The 16,357-nt window shown below is 40.2% G+C and overlaps 1 long non-coding RNA gene across 12 annotated transcripts in view; it reads left to right on the top strand.

Moving 5' to 3' along the window:
• The window catches only part of LOC132325480 (uncharacterized), a 226,091-nt gene that overhangs the window by 181,853 nt on the left and 27,881 nt on the right, over positions 1 to 16,357 (top strand). For 8 of the 12 annotated variants that reach the window (XR_009485956.1, XR_009485958.1, XR_009485955.1 and 5 more), the window contains 2 exons: positions 9,688 to 9,726; positions 11,522 to 11,669. The exons of 2 other annotated variants lie outside the window; for them this stretch is intronic. This is a non-coding gene — a long non-coding RNA (uncharacterized LOC132325480). The remainder of the gene's footprint in view (positions 1 to 9,687; positions 9,727 to 11,521; positions 11,670 to 16,357) is intronic. 2 more of the 12 variants (XR_009485957.1, XR_009485953.1) reach the window with 1 other exon arrangement.

Raw genomic sequence — 16,357 nt, 5'->3', positions numbered from 1 at the left:
CACAGGAGCATCAGTTCCTGCCCTCAATAAAAGAACTGTTGAAAAGACCCTTGAAAAGATTTCTCTGCACTGCTTTTAGCAAATCTGGTTAGTGGAGGCAGAGTTTACCCCTGTGTGTTTTCCCAAATTGCAGCACACCAAGTTGTGGTCTGTTGGCAGAGTCTGTCTGTGAACTCTGTGCCTGTCCAGCAGCCCCTGAGAGCAGTGAACGTGAACACCACTGAAGCAGTCCTGGTTTGCTGCTGCTCGGGGTCTGCAGCTTTTTACCCTGTGGATAGTGTGGGCAAAGTTATTCCGCAAGGAAAGAATCACAACTGGATCCCAGCTTTTGTATTCGGGGGTAGGGGGATGTTTGGATTTCATTAGTGTTAAGTTTGCTATTTCCAAGGATTGGGAAGAAACATCTCTTCCCTCTTCTCTAGAATATAGAGTGATGTTTACTTTCTCATTTTGAAATTTTCGCATCTTGTGTAACAGCTGTGCTAGGGCAGGACTCGCTCTCTGCTGAACTGCTGCTTTTTTCCTTTGGCCTTTGTTAAAATTTCTGATAAATAACAGACTGTCTACAGCTGTTCAAATGATGTTGCTTTTTCTAAGTGTCACTTCGGTGTTCATTCCCACCAATGTAGGCTTTGCTTTAGAAGGTAAATAAGGGAGAAACAGGGCTTGCTGTTGAATAAAATTGAACATGTGGGCAGCGGGAAAAGAATCTGAAATGTGAATTGCCCGAGCCTACAGAAGCCATCCACCTCCAGCTGTGATGGAGACACTGTAACATCTTGGCAACATTGCTGTGTGCAATTTTCTTTAAATAACGAGTGGGTTTTTTGTTTGCTGCAGTTGGTGCAATTTCTTCACATTTTCTCATTTGAAGGTAATCTGCTTCTAAGAAGTGATTAGTGTGATTTGTGCATGGAAGGCTTCTCTGGGCTTTGAATTTTTGCAGTGGCATTAGCTATACCAGTGCTACTGGGCTCACCACTATAATAAATAAAGAGAAGATACTATGTGTGACTTAATAGTATACTAATATATTGTTGTAAAGATAACTTGTATAATTTATAGTAATCCATGGTTTAATCACAGTTCAACAAGGATTTTATTTTTTCATGCTCTATCTCTCCTTTACACAGCAGTTCTGATCATATTTTCTTCTTAACCCTTATGTGCAGATCTCTCTAAGAAAGTGAAGGGCAATATTTGATCTGGATTTCAAAAACATAACAATTGTGAAGAAAAAATATGAGTGCAAATTTCTATCTCTGAGATTAGAAACGGAATTTCTAAGGTAATATTTCGGTGAGGTAAATATTCAGATGAGTTTGATTTATTTCTGGTTGCAAATTTCTTATAAAGACAAAAATATATAATTTATAATTCCAAAAAGAGAGGAAAGGGAATGAACGAGAGTAACTCAACTCTGTCCTTTCCACAGCTGAGGACACAAAGCAATAATTGTTGCTTAGCTAAATTATCACACAAAAGAACAGCAAGTCATTCATTTCCACATGAAAAAGCATAAAAATAGGGTTTCTGTAAGACTGATTGGAAGGTTTAATATGAGAATGTCAGTGTGAAGGTTTTCTTTTAAAGGTGTTAGGTCTGCCTGGGGTGGAATTGGTCTTGCTTTTGCTCAAGCATAGCTAGAGTAAACCTGCAGCAGTTGAATAAATGGAGAGCCAGTGCCATTGTTTAAACAATTTTTTGACAAATATGACAGTCCAGAACCTCAGCTCCTCTAGTTTTTGAAAACCTTTCTCAGGGTGTTTATGCTTGTAGCAATTATATAAGCCAAATATATAAGCCAAATGTGTTGGTTCCATAGTACCAGCACTTACTGAGAGACCGTAGATCCAGTGGTCCTGTAATTTGCTCAGTGACTCTTTAAATATAGGATGCTGGCTTGCAGCAGGGCTGCAAGAGAGATAGATATAATTCAGTTGTTAGATATCAAATCCTGGTACTTTTGGAATGAAGCTGGATTTGTCAGTTACAGGGAGTTCTCCAAAAGGAATTTGAGAATTTTGTGAGCATGAGCTTCAGGTTTGCCCAACATTTTGAGGCAAGTGTAAATCACTTCTAAGTAAGCTGTGACGAATGAAATGTTCCTAATTACAAGCTGCTAGCCAATCTTTACACTATTTTTGCCTTAGTACTACTTAAATTTCTACAGCATATTTTATAGACAAGAAAGTGTGACTAAGTACCTGCAACATCAGTCGACTCATGTAGGAATAACAGTGAGAAGAAGCAGAACTAACTCCTCTGGTTGAATATGTTAAATATTTCTTGGGTTAGAGGTGAGAAATTTGGAATCTCAGCCCAAATCTGGGTGATCAGCCACTTCAGACATTTTCCACCAGCTTGGCAGGGAGGCCAGGGACTTAATGGAGGTAGAGTGTGAACTACACTCTGGTTTCCTGAGATGGCTCCATTTCTTGAGGTTTATGGGCAAAATTGTGACTAATGAGAAATGCGTGTCCTGCTGGAGCGCAGCTGCTGGTGCTCACTGGATGAGTGCAGACCTGCAGGCCATTCAGTTGCAAGTATTTTAATGGTGTCAAACACTGGATTTTAAATCAGCTTTTCAAACAGCAGCAAAAACGCACATGCAAATGGCTGATGTTGGTTGATTTTGGGACCCATTTTCCCATGACAGCTGGGGCCATCTTAGAAGAAAGCAAAAATAACAATGCGATAAAAGTGTTTCTCTAGACCTTTGTAGTTGGTGAGAGAGGATGTTCAGTTTACCCCAGATAGTGGCCATAATGCACAAACAGCAGGGCTCGTGTGTGCTGTTTTCTGATGTGTGGTTCAGGAGGCTGACCACCAGCTGCTGCTCTTGGGGTGGGACAGCCACACTCGGAGCGTTGGGCAGATACACATCTAGGCTCCGCTGCCGGGAGCCAAAGATGTGTGGCTGCAGCCACCCAGTGAACCTATCTCTGATGCTGCTCTTGCTCATCTCTGACAGTTGTACTGAGGCCCTACTTCTGCAACGAACAGGATTTTTGGTTCAATATTTAAATGTCTTTGAAATGGGGCTATCATGCGAAAGAGGAACTAGAGTTCTTCACTGTGGTCATGCAAAAGGGTGCTTGGAGAATTGGAAGATTTTCTATATTACAGATACATTATATTTGTATCATAGAGTCACTTTATTAGCTGACACATCAACCCTGTTCAGTCTCAAAACCTTGTAGTTTGTTTTGAAAGCAGAAATGAAGCCAGGAATACCAGCATTGGTAGGAATCAGACAGGACTTTGCTGTGTCAAAGTTGGTGTTGTCTGGCATTTCACCTTGAACTGGCTGGTGAGAATTTCAAATGTGGAGATATTAGTCAGCATCACAGTTATGGTATGCTGCATTTTCACTGCCATGTTTTTTTCATGAAAGGTGGCTTTTCTGTACCTACAACTGGAAGGCATTCATTCCTTATGTGTACCATGTGGCTACAAATATTGTATCTGGAGACTGTGTTTTTAACAAATAATTACCTTTTCATAATAGGTACAATAGATAGAGAAGATCTGCTTGGGCAGGCAGTCCTTTGCTTCTACACAGACCTTTTGCAACTGAATCATAATATTTAATTGTGTGCTCAAGTGAAATGCCCATTGCAGGATTTCTAAATCCAGAATTAGAATTCAAGGGTTCCTGATTATCGTTCCTTTTTCACTTGAATTGGTTTTTTACACCATTTCCTAAAAATCTTGCTAAAAAAAAAAAAGGACACAAAACCCAACCACCCCCCAACCTCTTACTGCACTAATGTTTGTGGAAGAAAAGCTGCAAAAACACTTTATGCAGAGCATTGAAAGGGAAATGGTTTTAATTTTTAACCATAATATTTTACTTTCCTGAAATTTGTATTCTCTCTTGGAGGTTCTGTAGAAGGAAAGAGAATCTGTAACCCCTATGCTAGCATTTTTTGGAATATCTTCTACATTTTCTATAATTACAAATGTCTTTGATACTGAGGAAAGAATTTATTGGAACAACATGTTCAGTTAAATTATGAATATTTTGTCTTGTGCCATATCCCAATTCTGTTTGATTTGCCTATTTTTTCCTGCACATAGCATTCCTATTAACTTTCTATGTCATTATACTCTCTGCTTCCCACAGTAGAATAGGCTTTGCATACTTCTTTTCATTACAGCAGTGAGTAAAACGTGCTAAAAATGTATGTGTGTGTGTGTGTGTGCCTGCCTGTGTGATGTTCAGTGTTTACACTTGTAGTGGACATTTCACTCCCAGCCTTTTCCATCCTCGATGCTTTATGTGGTCAGCTGTGGCTCTGCAAACCTGGCCAGCGCCCTGTGGGAAGGCATGAATAGCCCTTGTTGTGCAGCACACCTGTGTTCTGTGCACAGCTGTTTGGTTCACAACAGGGTTGCTGTTAGCAGTTATGAAACGTTTTCACACCACCCACCCACTATCCACTGGCTTATAACATTTTTTGGCACTTCTGTCCGGCTTGAACTTGTTTTTTGTTTTGGTTTTTTTTTTTTTTTTTTTTTTTTAATTTAAAGGACACCAGGATACTTTATGCATAGGAATAACAAGCCAAATTGGCACAGCACTTTATTAAAAATATTCCCTCTCTCCTATGTCAAAGATTGCTCTTTTTTTGCCTGTGGTAAATCTCCAACTATGAGAAAAAAATGTTGCTATTTATTTTGCTATTTTTATATAGTTTGCTATCTTAATTTTTTTTTCCTAGTTATCAGACAGTTTTGTGCTGGCCCAAATTTTAAGAAGCTGGAACATTACTTTGTTTTTTTCTATGTATTATTTGAGATGCAGGGTCACCCATCTTGTTGTATATATTTTCTGTATGTTACAATAGGAAGTTGAGACGGTGAGCCAATGCAGCACTTTTTAAACCCCCAGAACTGATTGGATAACTTTAACTCTTCTGAGAGGAAGAAGGGTAAAAGCTCACTTTCCTGGTTCTCAAGTTTTCAAAATTGAAAACTGAACTACAAGAAAAAAACTAAATACAAAATGAGGTGGCTAAGTGAAGCAGGTGCTCCATATGGAGGGGAAGAAAGACAAATTAATGTACAAACTGCTTCACTTCTATAGGAGAATGCTATTTAAATACATAGGCTGGGAAGACAGCTGAACTCTTCTGTGCAGTTTTATCAGCTGTGTTTTGTATCTCTCCATGACACAGTATGTGGCTCTTTTCTGAAAGCAGGACAATGTGTTTTGACAGCCCTTGGCAGTGAGAGCAACAGTGAGAAAAGCAAACCAAAGTGATTCAAATTAACACGAGTTGGCTGTTGCGAAGCTGGTCCATCCAAATTATTTCCCTTTAATAGAGAACCTCAGATATTTTAAGATGCAACCTAGCCAGCTGGGTTAGAAGCACTGTGCTAAGGCTGCCCACCATGCTGCCACCTATGGAGAACCCCACTTTCCTTTGGCAAGGAATTCTGTAGGGGCATTTAGCTCTAGTCCTGTTTGACAAGGTAAACAGGTCTTTTATTGAGCTCTATGTAGGGTCTGCAGGGAAATCAGCATCAAGCAGAGAGGCAAATCTCGATTAAAATTGCTTTGGGTAACCTTGACCATTTTTGTCAGGGATGGTTTGCATGGGAATTTGTTGTTTTCCTAGATTACACATAGGTGTGTGTTTATTTTGCCATAACTGCTGATGGTTTTTATTTTTTAAGCACTTTAATGCTGATCAGAAGGAAAAGTATTGAGAATTTCCTTTACCTTATTTGTTTTCTAAACACTTTGTAGTTCAAAAGAGGTAAAAGTCTTAGAATCAAGGATTTTCTGCTCAAGCTAGAGCAATTTCCATGAGGTTCAGTCCTGCTGACTTTATTCAAATATGACTGGTTTGAGGGATTCAAAGAGATCTAGAAAAGAAAACCGTTTAAAGGGCATCAAAGCTGAAAAATCTGGCTTTTGTCATTCATGTCCACATTTGGCCTTGCAGGACGATCTTTTCCTTTCATATTCCTTTGCTGATGGTAAGAACATGTTATTTTTTGAGATGTACAAATCTATGACCCATCTCTCTGTTTTGTGTGCCACAAAGTTACTTTCCTGCACGTTCTGACTTCCTAAGAATACTCCTTTTACTTAAGATCCTTTCATTTTTCTTCTCTTCTGAAGAGGCACTCGCCTTCCCCCCCCTTGTCACCAAATAAACCTTTATTTAGAAAATTCAAAGTATCTGTTGTTTTCTTCTTATTCCCACACCTGCCCACATTCTACTTCTCAATCCAGTGCCTTCCCACTCTCATTTCCAGCTGGAAGACCTCCTCTTCCCATTGTAGTAAAGCTCCCTTAAGAGTTATGAGGAGGAAATTAACCTTCCACCAGTAGACCAGTAACCTTCAGACCCTCATGATCCATAATAGATTTTATCTGCTCTGTGCCCTGTGAAGAAGAAATTGTTGCAGATACAAGAAATTAAGTGATTTGCCCAAGGTCATCGAGAAAGTTAATGGATAAATTAAGAGCAAATCTCGTGGATCCTAATTTGGGCTGTGGAAGCTGTAATAGCAGTGGTGAGGAGGGTGGAAAGTCCAGGCAGATGATTTGCACTTCTTACTTACGGCCAAATATGACACAAATAAAGGCAAACCCCATTCCCAATGAGGAGAGGCGGGAGAGTGGGACATAATTCAAGCTATTTAGATTCTGCTATTTAGCATTTGCCGATCACTAATGTGATATTTGCAAAGTATAATATTTTCTAACAGCTGTAAGAACAAGAGAGCCTAAAATTTCTCCCTATACATAATATCCATGAAATTGCATTGAATATTGTAATGATGTGTTATGCTGCCATTAGCTCCCCGTGAATACCTAATTTGGAAGGTTAATGAAATTGACAAATGTGTGTACTGTATGTGCATTGTCAGTACTAGTTAATGGCAACTCTCACATTTTTATTTGGAAAATTATATAAAACTGAAAGTGACAATTACTGTAACTTCATCTTTTTTGGAATCTAGCAGAGTGTGCAGTTTATTTAAATAGGGTTGTATGTGTTTTAAATTTGTATACCATCATATGAAGTCCTTTGCTCATCATGTGATTATATACTTAATTTTTGCATGAATGAATGCGTGTATTGTGGTCTTTTACAGCATATTGGGCCATTTTTTTTTGCTTTTTTTGTGTGTATTCCACACTAAAATACCATAAGTCCTTGTCTTCCTGTTGGCTCAACAGTGCTTGATTACAAAACTCGTGCCAGTTAATTCAAAGAGACATCACACATTCAAAATGAATTTCCCCAGGCAAGGAAAGTATGCTAGAGCACAAAGAAAGAGTACGCTCTTGTATTTTCTGAACATGGTCACTTGCAGCTGCTGCTGCTTCCATATATGAATTTGATGAGATCCTTGAAGTTTGGCCCCTAATTATTTCCGTGGCTTTAGAGAGTGCTTCTTTAGGTCAAGGTCACATTTTAGGTGTATAGAGTCCAATTTGATTTCTTCTTTTGGTTTAAAGCTGTTCAGTCAGTTTCACATAGCGAATGATCCCTTATGGTCCTGGAGATCTCAGTTTCATCTCCTGGGAAGTGAGAAGAGACATTCTGGTAATCCTCTGTGATGCACCACAGAATGGATAATGTTGCCACAGCCGAGCCTTGCAGGCTAGAAAAGAGTGTATGGATGGAGTATGTATGGTAGCTGCACAACCCACTTCCCCTGTTACTTAATTTTTGGGCATCTCTTCAACTCCTTGTGGAGTCTCTTCTGAGGGAGCAGGTGTCGCAGAGGAGGGTGGCTGCCCTGAGGAGACCATATGTGTCACTTCCAAGAACAAAGCAGTCTTTTAAACCCAGTGCTATATTGAGCCTGTGAGTCATGAATCTTCAGATCAATAACCAAAATGTTTTTAAATGTGGGGGCAGCCCCAAACAGAGTGACTCAGCGCCGCAGTTCCACATTCAGCGTGCCTTGGTGCAGGGTCTGGTTTCAGATAACTGGTCATGGGGTGGGGCCAGGTGATGTGTGGGGGCTGAGGTGCTGATGTGGCCCAGCTAAGCAAGGTTTGCTTTTCATGCTCACTACACCTGCTCGGGGTCAGCTGGAGCTGTGCTCTTGGGCTGTCTGAGGGTCAGCAGCCCCTCTGACTTTCTGGCATTTTTTATAAGGTGCTGTGGAGTTGCTGAGGCTTAAGACATTCTTAGGCTTAGATTCTGCTTTGGCTTTCCCCCTTTTTTCATGTTGTGTTAATAAATACATGTCGGATCTGCTGGAAGAATACATCTATTCAGATCTTCCATTGCAGATGCTGCATATTCCTGAAGCCTAAATCTCTGAAGAACTATTGTCCTTCTCACACGTGACAACAAGGACTCTTTCTGCTTTTGCTCCAGGCCTGGTGGCCGTGTCACATCAGGCTCATGGTAACATTCAGGGAGAAGCTGGAGTGCATTCATCATCCCACAGACCTCTACCCCAAAAGCACAGATCATGCTTTAATGCTGGCATCAGCTGTGATTATCTATATGCTGACTTGAAGTAAGAAATTTGGAACCTGGAAAAGCTTCACACTGAGATTTGTCTTGATAACTGGGAGTGTTTTGCTCCTCTGTGGATTAATGATTTACTGATAGCTCAGTAAAGGATAAGAGATATTTGCACCTGGCCTATTGAAGGGAGATTTGCATTTGAAAATGTTAGGCCAGTAAATAACCCAGGGAGATGACATTGAAGCCAACACCTGAATGAAGGAGGGGAGATGAATCTGAATGAACCTTTGTGCAAAACTCCAAGATGGAGTACAAAGTTATAAGTTAGCCTTCTTCCTCGGCTACAGGTTCCTTTCTGTGAATATATGTTTGTGATGGAGGGTGTACACCAGCTCTGAGACAATGTCCTTGTGGGTCAGATGTGGTTTAGATCTTATTTGGCAGTTAGATACAAAGTGAGACAAGAGGGAAAGAGATGATGGTGGGCCTCTTGGACTTGATTTTAGAGAAAGTTTTCTTTCTTTTTTTCTAGCCATATGTTAAAAATCTCTACAACTCTGTTGCTTATTTTGGATTTTATAAATAAGTATTTTTCCTTGCTTTTGACTTGGCCTGTGCAGAGGATGATTTCTTATGTTGGCTAGCATAAAAGCCGTATTCTGAAAACTGGTATACAGGCACAGTGTAGTAACATCAAAGTCCTCATATCTCCCATATCAACAGAAATTGATATGTGGGACAGAAAGGCAGCTATTAAAGTAGGAAAATTATACTAATGTAAAATATTTTGTTGATCAGCACAAGGCAAGAGTGTCTTGTGCACACATGGGGGAAAAAAAGTACGTTGAACCTCAAGTTTTGTGTTCCTTTCCAGGGCTTTGGGGGAGCCCAGAAAAAGCAGTTAACATGCTCTAGCTTTCCTTGAAGAGCTCTGGCTCTTGTATGTAGAAAGATATTTGGTAGTTCCTGCAAGCCAGAGCATATTTGATAGGCATATGCACTCTTCTGTTCTTTTCTGGCCAATATGCTTCTGTACTATGTGTGTGCAAGATGGAGATAGATAAAATTTCTGCTGATGGATCAGATTTCCTTCAAGGTCAAGAACTAAAGTTATGTACTCTTAACTCATGAAATTGAAGGAACTCAGAGAAAGAAAGTAATAATGAAGAAATTTTTCAAATTAAATGATTTTTCCTCAAGAAATGTAATAGGGCCACCAATTTTTTTTCAGCTTTTTAACATTTCAAGCAGAAGTGGAAGAAGATGAATGGTGAGTAACACTGAGAGATGATAATGCAAGGGCACCATAGGGAATGGGCCCAGAAGTGGCAGGGGACTCCCTAGGCTGGGAATGAAGGAGTTTTACCATCCAGGGCTTGTCCCATCACATCCAGCAGTGATTCCTTCTAGGAAGCTTATTCCCACCCTAAGGGTAGCAGGTGTGGGGCCCTGACTCCTCAAAGAACACTGACTTTGTCAACAGCTAAGATAGTGCCAAGAGAAAGGAAACCTCTCTAGAAGAATGATCACTTTCATTAAACAGAAAAAAAATTCTGCCGGAAATTTGGCTACAAGCAGAGAGTGCCCACACAGGGCAGTAGGAAAAAATGAAAGTGAGTAACACAGGAGAAAATTCTCTTAATATCTGTGGAACAGAACAGAGGTCACATCTATCAAACAACTCTGGATAATTATTGATTCATTATGATGTATTTCAACATTCAGTGAAAAAACTCTCACTGACCTCAAAAGATGCCAAACTGAACTCAGTGAAGGATAAAATAATCCCCATGTCCTCTAGCCAGTAAAATTTTGAGAACTAAGGTTTAATTTGCTTTCTAACAAAAACCGCCAGGTATAACACACAGAGTCATTTATTTTCTAATAAGACACACCAGATATAACACACAGAGAGCCATGTTATAATTCTCCTTTCTTCAGCTTGAGACACACCATTAGTGAATGTGTGAATGTGTGATACTTGAGGTGTAAGAAATGATACTGCACTAGAAGGGGCAAAAATTAGAGTTCACAGCTCTGGGAAGGGCAATTATTCTGCTGCTTCATTAATGTATTTATTTCAGCATCTTTTCGTAAAATGACTGTATTATGAATTAAAAAAAGAAACAGGATGCCATTTCTCTGACTGTGGTTAGCACAAGCCATAACTCTGCCTATGCAGCTGTGTCCCAAGCTAGAAGGAAACAATGCTTTGGCACTCAAGAGCAAAGAGTCTTGATCAAAAAACTCATGGTTCAACCTCTGGCTTGCTAACCTTTGGTTTTAAATGTAAGGGGGAAATACCTTACCATTATATTTTTATTGAATCAAGTGGATACAGTCAAAAGACCAATGTTTTTGATGTGATTTTGTGTTGTGGTACCTTCTAACTGGGAGGTAAAAACTCAAATATTACTTCTATCTGAGGCTGGGGCCAGAAGTCCTACTAAATCCAACCTATCCAGATTTCTCTGCTAATCTTATGCTAATACTCAGGATATTTAGCTTTATTCAGACACTGATAGTATGGAAGTTTTTGTGGCTTTCATAGTTCTTCTGATCTTTTATCTATTCTTTGATTAAATGTATGTTACTCATACACCCAGCTTTAAAAATGTCCCTCTGTTTCTTCCATGAGTAGGTTTGTCATAGCTGGAATTTCTGCCAGGTGGAAGTACCCTATCCATTGTCTAATGGTTTAGACTGCGTGGAATTAACTTTCCATTTCCACCATCCAGGGTTAGAAGTGTCTTTCACAATCCCCTTTGCTTCCTTGTTGCCTGGTATAAAATAATCATTCTGGATCATACATGAGGAATTAATGTGTCACAGAGGTCAGAACAGAATTACCAAAGAGACAGAAGAGGCTGACAGCACTCCCTGATGGGGTTCAAGTCCTTGCCATAGTGTTGTATGTCACATCCTGTCTGAGCTGTGTCCAGCGTGTAAAAGCTGGAAATAAATAACTGTGCTTATCCCAGTCTCTTTCTTTCTCGTGTGGGCTCTGTGGGTTTAGCTCACTATGCTAGCTGAACTTTGCTGAACTAATTTGTTGTTGTTTTCAGGACTATGATTGCTGTCTGAACAGGTTGGCCCTGTAGGGACAGGTTTCAAGTGGCACCCATGTGGGATACAGGCAGCATGTGGAATACAGGGCCTGAAGGAGATGCTCAGCACCCACCATTATAGGATTTTGCTTTTTTCTTGACTTTGGTGAGTCTGCCTGGGTGAATGAGGCTTACCTGTGGGAGTTGTAAAGTATGTTGCTAAGTTTATTTTTGGTGTTTCTTTAAAAAATCTTCTGTGCCTGTTGCCAAACATAAGACGTTTGTTTTCAGACTCTAACTTCTCAGGTAAAGCTGTCATGTTTATTCTGACTCACTACATCAACACATAAACATGAGGTCTTTGTTTACATTTATTGCTCTTTGTGTATTTTTATATAGCCTGGAAACATTCTTTCAAGGCTTTATTAATTTCCAATGTATGAAAGAATGAGGGAAAAAAGTGTCACTATATAACCAAATCTGAGAAGCTGTGTTTGAGCTATGTGCTGGCTGTGGCACAGTAGGATACAGTTAAACCTGAGGCAGGTTTGGATTTGCATTTTCTCATATAACTAACAGCCTAGCTTTGACTATCACTTGACATTAAAAATAATTTTCCACTTTTCAACATGAAAGCCAAGAATAATCCCTGAAATGAGTGTTGCCTGTGTAGTGCATTTGAGGAATGGTTTGGGGCAGGTTAGCTTGCATTCACAGGTTCTATCATCTATCATCCACTTTGCAGTGCTTTAATGTACTAACATTTTCACAGGCTGCAGACCATGGCTCTCTGCTCAGATTAACCACAAGCTCATTCTGTCTCACCACAGTTTGACCTCTCTGATGAGCAGCACATTAGTGTGTTTGCAGACTGTGTATGCATATTTGGCTATAGATGTGTCAAGACATGCACAGCAGAGAAATTGTCTTTATTTTTAAATTAGTTTGGTTTTGACTGTGATCTGGCTGGTCATTTATTGCTGGTAAATTATTTTTGTGGTGCCAGATAGTCAGTTGTGGAGTGCTGTTAAATATTGGCCCATTGTTTTCAAAACACCAAAGATTATTTATAGAGGGTGTTACAGAATCAGGTCAGAAAAGACCTTGCCAGGTCATCTAGTCCTGCTGTGTTGCCTTAAGGTGGGTAGTTTGAACCAGTTAGTCCTCCCAATGTCTGCTCCAGCTCACTTCTGGTGTCTTGTCCTGCACCCTGCTGTGGGTGCCCAGCGTGCTGTGACTCACATCTTATTGGAATGCACCTCTGTTTATTTCACAAAGGTCAGCTGTAGGCCTGTGGAAACCAGATGAAGTCTCCTGCTCCATCTCCTTGACTGGGGATGTAGAGAATGGCAGAGCAGGAAGCTGAAGGTCAGGACTGAGCTAGAACAGCTGAAGCTCTCTGCTGTGGCACCTGCATTCACATTCTTGGCCTGGGGTTGTAATTGCTGAGTTTGGGCACCTGCTTCTCATCTGCACCAGGTCCTTCACACTGACCTCAGCAGAGGCTGTTCTGAAGTGAGGAGCAAGCTGATCCTGCCATCCATTAAATTAGTACCTGCAAGCACCCCTATGACTGGATAAATGACCAGATGTTTGAGGGAGACTGTAACGTGCCATAGGAGTGTGTGTTCTCACCCGAGGCTCCAGCCACTCGGAGACTTTGCCATGCACTGCAAGGCTGGCACCTCCAGAGGAGGATGGGATCTCTCACCACATCACTGCTGGTGAGGAATGTGGTTACTTCCAAATGCTCTTGCAGTTCTCTCGATCCTTAGTAACCTCTCCACACTGAAACATGAGGGGCTGTTGTTGGCAGCACTTTCTCCCAGTGAATGATGAGCAGGAGGAAAACCTGGCTGTCCATCTTGCCGGCCTGTCACAGAGTGCCAGGAGGGCTGCATTCAGTTGCTGTGCTCTGTGGTGCCCAGCCCCACCAGGTTCAGTCACCCCATGCTGGGGTGTGGTGGGGTTGGGCTGAGTCTAAGGCCAGGCTTAAAGATATACCCCTTAGACACTGCCTTCTTATCCAGACTGGTTTTTAATTTTCATTGCTGTAGTTTCAAAGGACTTTGTCCAAATGGTCAAAGAGCACTCCCAGGAGCTCCTTCAGGGGTTTCGGATGGTTTATTTTTCAAGAGCACTTTCTCACTCGCTTTGACATGAGACATGCAAAGGTAATGTGCTCCTCTTCCTTTTTGTCTTTTTTTTTCCCCAGCATGTAGAAACTTGTTATCAGTTTCACTGTGCAGATGAAAAACGATATCTTGAGCAACCTCTGTAAATGTCACAGGGATGGTTTTTTTCCAGTGTTTACTGAGAACATATTATGTTTTAGTGTCTCTATCATAAATACCTTTTTGTTAATCTTTCACCCCCACTAAATCTATTACAGGCTTTAATCAACCTTTCTAAGCAGTAATAAAATGTTATCAGCAGTTGGCAAAGATTATAAGTGACAGACCCTAATGTTTTCTAATGGTTGTCATTATTTAAAATGTTATTTGTAATTTTACAGAAAAATAATTAGCTCTATCACATACATTTGAAGAGAGGGGAGTGTAACTCCTTGGATAGTTTACTCTCAAGAAGTGTAGTTTGTAAATAATTACTTAAAAAGAAATAAACCACCAAGCTAGATCTGAACTGAAATTCAAGATCTATTTTAGCAAATGCAGGCAGAAGAGAGCATGTTTTATGCTTAAAAGGCAAGATATTCCCCAGGTGAATACATACAATTCAAATTTTTCACCTACAGGTCAACAAGTCTTGAAGTCTGAATTTCTAAGTCTACAGCACCTTCTTTGTCACCTCGCTACATTGTTACACACATAAAAATAGGCTTCGTGAAACTCTTACTTTGTATTATGCAAATTATTTTTCCTTTTTAGAAACAGTCAATTCTGTTTTACTTACATGACATGTTTCTGCAACTGGAGAAGTGAAAGGTTTGTAATAAACGAAGGTGAGAATTTCTTGGTCTCCTTAAAGTTTAAACATTTTGAGTAGGTTTCAGTAAATTTGTTTTATTTTGTTTTGTTTGATTAGGTTTGTTTTATAAGGGAATATCATCCAAACACTATGTTCTGGATGAATTTCAGTATTGATGTACTCAAACAAGATACATTTCTGTGAATTCTCAATGCTGTGACTATATTTTAGTTCTTACTGTCCTGATCCAGGTTGTTGCTGAATCTGGAGAAGATGCAACCCTAGGTTTAGCACAAGATAAATTTGGTATGTGCTCCACACGTGATGTTCAGTCAGCTGTCCCACACCTCCTGTCTCATCTACCTATGCACTGTAATAAAGCAGCTTCCAGCCTCCAGGTTCTGCTGTGTCCCTGAAGCCACAGAAGTTTTTACTGCACCCCTGGTGTAGCCCTTGGGCTTTAAGAGGACCACAGCCAAGATCTATTCTTGGGCAGCAGATCAATGGCATCTTCTTCTTCCCTTTGTGTTTTCTCTCCTGTTGTATGACCCCCCCCCCCCCCCCCCAGATATGTGCCAGTACAGGAAGGCCACCTATGAAGCAGCACAGCCAATACTCATAGTGAATATATCTACAGTACTCCCAGGTACTTGCTTATGCCACAAAACTGAAATCCTCACCAGCACCAGGCAGGGAATGTTTTATAGTTTAATGTTGTTTCATGCCCAGTGAATGCTCACTGCTGACCTGCTTTCAGAGAGTGTAAAAAACATCTGTGCAGGTGTTTAGGTCTTATGGTTGTGTTCCCAGAAGCAAGCACACATGCACACACACCCCCACCCCCTCCCCTTCAATCCTTAGCCTGAGTGATCAGTTTAAGCACAAGTGTGGGCCAAATCAGATTAGTGTGACTGAGCTGGACCTTAGCTTTGCAGTTGCAGACCTCATCCTCAGTCTGCTTTTAAGTCTCAAAACTGAAACTCATTGCCCAAGTACACCCTTTTCCCTCATATCCCTTTTCCTGTTGCTCAGCATGTGGATCAGCTATGCACTCAAAATGCACTTGAAAATGATTATTAATTTCTGTGTATTTTTTAAAAAAGCTTGGTTTATTTCTTGTGGTGGGTTTCTGTTGGCCAGTGTATATGTTGACTCTTTATTTCTGTCATCACCTCTTGGACATTTCTAGAGTGTTATGCTGACTGCCATTTTTTGTCTCTAGCGATCTCTGTTTCTGCCTATCCCAGAAACTTTTTTGTTTAACTCTGTTAACTGAGTAACTTTCTTGTTTAAGTCTGTTAAAAAAAAAAATAATGAAACGTTTAAAAAAAATAAGCTGATTTTTAGCTCCTTAGTAAATAATACATGGTGAACTTTTTCAAAGCAAACTAGGCATTTTTAGTAATTAATTTCTTTTCTCAAACTCCCCATTACTCTGAGGAAGGATGAGCATCCTAAAAATTTTATAACGTAAGCAGAAAACCCAACTCAAAAGGACTGGCAATGTTTAAAGTTAGCATTTGCAGTATATCTGCAAGAAGCAGCAGCAATGTTTAAATGGGAAATGCCAGACTATAAATTCTTTTTCAGCTAGATTATATACAGTACAAGTGTTGACTTTCAATTTATACCTTTGATATGACTCATTGAATGTTCTGATTCTTAGTTTATTTGTCCTGTCTTCAGCAAAATGGATTGAATATAGGGTTATCCAACCATGATGCGTTGTCTCTGTGCCTCAGATGTTATATTGGTGAAATCTTAGTGTCTGGCACTATCCTAGAGGAGTATAAAAATTTGATTTGGTCTGCAGCCAGTTTTCCTCCCACTCTGGAACAATGATGGAACATCTGGAGAACGCTGTATTCATTAACCCAAATCCTGAACACTTCACATAATACCTGATCCTGTAAGAATCTGCTTAGT

Source organism: Haemorhous mexicanus, chromosome 3, assembly GCF_027477595.1.
Source record: "Haemorhous mexicanus isolate bHaeMex1 chromosome 3, bHaeMex1.pri, whole genome shotgun sequence".
NCBI classification, from domain to species: domain Eukaryota; kingdom Metazoa; phylum Chordata; class Aves; order Passeriformes; family Fringillidae; genus Haemorhous; species Haemorhous mexicanus.
The sequence above is the reverse complement of the archived record's forward strand: the minus strand, read 5'-3'. Positions and strand labels throughout refer to the sequence as shown.